The sequence below is a fragment of the Mus caroli genome, unplaced genomic scaffold (genome assembly GCF_978045245.1).
Source record: "Mus caroli unplaced genomic scaffold, Mus_caroli_1 scaffold_3, whole genome shotgun sequence".
NCBI classification, from domain to species: Eukaryota; Metazoa; Chordata; class Mammalia; order Rodentia; family Muridae; genus Mus; species Mus caroli.
Genome location: NW_028227258.1, coordinates 96,938,689 through 96,944,222, shown reverse-complemented (window position 1 = coordinate 96,944,222; position 5,534 = coordinate 96,938,689). Strand labels below are relative to the sequence as shown.

The window sequence follows — 5,534 nt, the reverse complement described above, 5'->3', positions numbered from 1 at the left end:
TCTGAGATAGTGTATTTCTAAATGACACATTAAGCAGTTTTCTTTGCCGTTGCAGTATGCGCATGGGCCTTGATTTTGTTTTTATATCATTGATTTTGTTAACTATATCATTGCACACAGTTGCATTTTACTCATGTATGCTTAGTACATTGTAAAAATATCATTTTTTTTCAAAGACTGGTGATTTGTTCCCCTTAAAGACTGCACTCAGAAATGGAAGCTCTCGCTGCCCAGTCACGGGAGCCAGCCCTGCCTGCAGTTTCCTGAACTAAGTGCTTCTGCCCACCCAGAGCAACTGATTCTAAGGCCTGACTCTAGTAATGGCCTTCGCAAATCTGCGCAAAATACTCATCAGTGACAGCCTGGACCCCTGCTGCCGGAAGATCCTGCAAGATGGAGGGCTTGCAGGTGGTGGAGAAGCAGAACTTGAGCAAGGAGGAGCTGATAGCTGAACTCCGGGATTATGAAGGCCTCATTGTCCGGTCAGCTACTAAGGTCATTGCTGATGTCATCAATGCGGCAGAGAAGCTCCAGGTGGTGGGCAGGGCTGGCACAGGCGTGGACAATGTAGATCTGGAGGCTGCCACGAGGAAGGGCATCCTAGTCATGAACACCCCCAACGGGAACAGCCTCAGTGCTGTGGAGCTTGCCTGAGGGATGATCATGTGCCGGGCCAGGCAGATTCCCAGGGGATGGCTTCGATAAAAGATGGCAAATGGGACCGGAAGAAGTTCATGGGGACAGAACTGAACGGGAAGACACTGGGAATTCTTGGCCTCAGCAGAATCGGAAGAGAGGTGGCCACACAAATGCAGTCCTTTGGAATGAAGACTGTAGGTATGACCCCATCATCTCTCCTGAAGTCGCGGCCTCCTTTGGTGTTCAGCAGCTGCCGCTGGAGGAGATCTGGCCTCTCTGTGACTTCATAACTGTCCATACCCCACTCCTGCCCTCCACCACAGGCTTACTGAATGACATCATCTTTGCTCAGTGCAAGAAAGGGGTGCGAGTGGTGAACTGTGCTCGAGGAGGCATTGTGGATGAAGGTGCCCTGCTGCGTGCTCTGCACTCTGGTCAGTGTGCTGGGGCTTACTGGATGTGTTTACAGAAGAGCCACCACGGGACCGGGCCTTAGTGGATCACGAGAATGTCATCAGCTGTCCCCACCTGGGTGCCAGCACCAAGGAAGCTCAGAGCCGTTGTGGGGGAGGAAATCGCAGTCCAGTTTGTGGACATGGTGAAGGGGAAATCTCTAACAGGCATCGTGAACGCCCAGGCCCTCACCAGTGCCTTCTCTCCACACACCAAGCCTTGGATAGGTCTGGCAGAAGCAGAAGCATTGGGCACGCTGATGCACGCCTGGGCTGGCTCCCCTAAAGGGACCATCCAGGTAGTTACACAAGGAACATCTCTGAAGACTGCTGGGAACTGCCTGAGACCTGCAGTCATTGTCGGCCTTCTGAGAGAAGCATCTAAGCAGGCAGATGTGAACTTGTTGAACGCTAAACTACTGGTGAAAGAGGCTGGCCTCAATGTCACCACCTCCCACAACCCTGGGGTTCCAGGGGAAGAGGGCAGTGGGGAATGCCTCTTGACTGTGGCCCTGGCAGGTGCCCCCTACCAAGCTGCGGGCTTGGTCCAGGGCACCACACCAATGCTGCTCAACGGAGCTGTCTTCAGACCAGAAGTGCCACTACGCAGGGGCCAACCCCTGCTCATATTCCGAGCTCAGCCCTCCGACCCTGTGATGCTGCCCACTATGATCGGCCTCCTGGCAGAGGCGGGTGTACAGCTGCTGTCCTACCAAACCTCCATGGTGTCTGACAGAGAGGCACGTCATGGCCTCTCCTCCCTGCTGCCCAGCCTGGAAACATGGAAGCAGCATTCATTGGAGGCTTTCCAGTTCTGCTTCTGACCCTGGAGCTCAGCACTCTCAGCCCCACAGGCTCTTCTGAAGAAACCCACTCACTGTGACCTATAGGGAGAAGGGATCGAAGAACTAGGGCATCTGTTTGAACTAATACCTAGTAAAGAATCTTAACTCCAAAAACAAAACAAAACAAAACAAAACAACAAAAAACAAAACAAAAACAAAAACCCAACAACAACAACAACAACACCCCAAAACAACAACAAAACAAAAAACAAAACAAAACAAAACAAAAAAGAAATGGAAGCTCTCAGTGAGGACAGCTTGCATCTCTTGTAATCTGTTCCTGGCATTTTTCTTCATTCTCTTGGACTGAAGTTTAGCACATTCTTTAGTGTCCTCCTTGATTTCCTGGGTATTTTGCTTCTTCAGAGCAGCCTGTCAGCATTTGTATACAGGACATGTGGGGTGGGAAGCTGCTGGATCTCCGGTGCTTTGGCCACGGGCTTCTTATCTTCTTTGTTGGAGGGCTTTCTGAAAACCTACTGGCAGATATCATCTTCTTTAAGAGAGATTGAAAAGCTTTCTGATCCTGTTATCTCCTCTGGGCCCTAATCCCCAAGACACAGGAGTATCTTTCAGTCTAGGAATACCTTTTTCTCGTTTGTTTTCTGTTTGGTTGTTTGCTGTTGTTGTTGCTTTTACGATAGCTAACTTGAGAACCCTCAGACTGGCATCTACAATGCATCTGTGAACAGATTTGTGCTTCCTCTCTCCTGGTCCCCTTGGTCTATAACAAGAATGCCCCTTACTCAACTAAGCAGGCCCACCGTGCCATGGTTCAAGACATCTTGCTTCATGGGAAACCTTGCTTGTCCTTCCCACCACTGATCCAGACCACACAAACCTTCCATTCTTCACCCACAGCATCTGGCTACTTCTGGGGCCTTGCGCTTCTCATAGTAAGTATGAAACTTGTGTCCATCTTCCATCCCAATGAGTTTCTGACAGCCAGTGACTATCTAAGAAGGAGCTAGTCAGCTTCATCTTGACACTGCCGACCTCCTAGGAGATGACACAAAAAGGAGCATCTTATAATTTTAAGATTCATTTGTCTGGTTATTGGCTTCCTACGCTATTTCTCTTATTGTGATAAAAGCAAGGTTATAAATGGGGAGTATTTTATTAGGGCATATAACACAGATGAATTCTCTGAGGTCGAGCTTTATGAGCTCATCCAGTTGCATTAGATAATATGAAATTGTTTTCCAAACTGATATGAAGATTAGAATTCTCAGAATTATTTTAAAGAGTTTATGTCTCTGGCTCAGGGGATGACTTAGTGACTCTAGATTCCTCCTACCAAGCTTGATGACCGGAGCCCAGTCCTTGTGACCCATGTATTGGAAGGGAAGAACTGACAGGAGTTGGCCTCTGATTCCCCACGTGTGTATCGTAGCATGTGTGTGCTCATTCAGATAAATATTCAAAATCAGTGAGTGAACTGTAATGACAAATGAGGTGTGTGCGCGACTAACACTTGCTATTGTTTCATCAGCGCAATGCATGCCAAACGACACCCCAAATCATTTTGATTTTCATTTTTATCACTGAAATGTTGAATGTGTTTTTGAGTATGTTTGCCATTTGAAATGTCTTTTGTACAAGCCTTAGTTAGCCTTTTCTATCAAACCTTTGTCTTTCGATGTTGCAGATTGTTAGCTACTCTAGATTCTTATCCTGTTTGTTTTAATTGTAATCATCTCTTCTTAGCAAAGTCTATCTTTTGAGTTTTCACTTTCTTGATAGTGCCTATTAGGAAACATGTATTATAAATTTTGATGTAGTCAAATTAATTGGTCTTTGGTGGTTAGACTGTTACAAAACTTATTTAAGGCATCCTTCTCTACCTTGGCATCATAAAACTTTCAGCTAAAAATGTAAAAATTGGTTCAGCAGGTGGTATACACCTTTGATCCCACCACTTTGGAGGCAGAGGAAGGCAGATCTCTGTGAGGTCAAGGCCAGTTTGCTCCATATAACATCCACACCATCCAGGGCTACGAAGTGAGACATTTTCTCAGACAGAGGAAAAGTGTAACAGTTGTTCCTTTTACATTCTCAGCCCTTGTGGAACTAGTATTTAAGAATATTGTGAAATAGGAATCCAAATCTTTCCATGTCATAACCAATCACACCTTTTATTAAAAGCTCAGCCACGTACTCTGGCCACACACCCACATGCCATTACCCCTATAGTCTATAAGTATATCTTGATATCTGAAATGGAATATTCCATTGTTATCATTGAAGTTTGGCTTTTACTTTATTTTGTGTTGGTTTTGGTCTTTTGCTCTTCAATGTATAATTTAGAACCATCTTGCAAAGAAATATTTTTATTTTTATTTATTTATATTTTTACCGGAATTACAACAAATCCATTGAGTTCTGACCTACTCCTGTACTTGCTAAAACACCACTGCAAGCAATCATGCCTAAATCATCAAAACCTACACGTTATCAAACCCATCGGCTTTTCCTTTGTTCTCTCACCTTAACTGACCCGATAACATCCTGCAAAGCAAGCTGGAGCCCTCTGCTTTCTTATCAGCATGCGCTCTGGACTTTGGTAGCAGCATGCTGTCCTGATTTTCCTCCTAACCTAGGAAGGGAACCCTCAGTTTTCACAGGTGTCCCTTTACCTCTAACTGACCTCTGAGAGCAGGAGTGTCAACAGCCAGCTGTTAATTTCTCTCTTCCAGTTTACTCTCCAGGTTGTGGTTTTTCAAGTCCATGGCTTCCAATGTTACTATGCATTACAGATCCCTCTGAATATATAGAAACATAGACACAGCTGATCTGACCTTCAGAGTTAAGCACCCAATAGTTTCTCTGATATACTTGGCATTCCCAGCAGACATTAAAAATTTTAATGTGCATTTTTTAAAAAAAAACGTTCTACCCTAAATAATGATCCTTTCTGTGGTAGTTTGAATGATTGTGGCCCCATAGGCTCATATATTTGAATGCTTGGTCCCTAGTTGGTGTTTTGGGAAGGATTAGGAGATGTGGCCTTCTTGGAGAAGGTTTGTCATGAGGGATAGACTTAAGGTTTCAAAAACCCATGACAAGCCCAGTCTGAATGTTGCTTGTGGATCAGATGTAAGCTGTCGGCAACTGCTCTAGCACCAAGGACTCCTGCCTGCTGCCATGCACCCTGCCATGATGGTCATGAGCTCACTCTCTGAAATTGTAAACAAGGCCCTAATGAAGTGCTTTCTATGATAAGTTGCCTTGGTCAGGACATCCTTTTCACGGCAATAGAATAGTAAGTAACTAAGACACCTTCCCAGGCTAAATAAATAATGTCGCCACGTATCTATTTTCCTAACTGAAAGGCTGAATAAACAACAGTAAAAAACAAACAGCGACTATGACATAAATCACTCTAGTCTGGATCCATCCATTCTCTGTACCTAATCAATTTACAGGTTTTGGATGTTACCTCCAAAATCTAATTGAAATCCTTCTATTTATGTCTATTTTATCTGCCATTGTCTGAGTTGAAGCCATGATTTGATTCTCTTTTCAATTTGATAACAGAAATAGCCTCCTGAGTAATGTCTCTGCATGTGATCTTGCCTCCCTGTAACTTACTCTTCAT

The 5,534-nt window shown here is 44.8% G+C and overlaps 1 pseudogene; it reads left to right on the top strand.

Moving 5' to 3' along the window:
• Positions 1–320: 320 nt before the first annotated feature.
• LOC110291614 (D-3-phosphoglycerate dehydrogenase pseudogene) lies at positions 321–1,951 on the top strand (annotated as a pseudogene).
• The last annotated feature ends 3,583 nt before the right edge of the window (positions 1,952–5,534 follow it).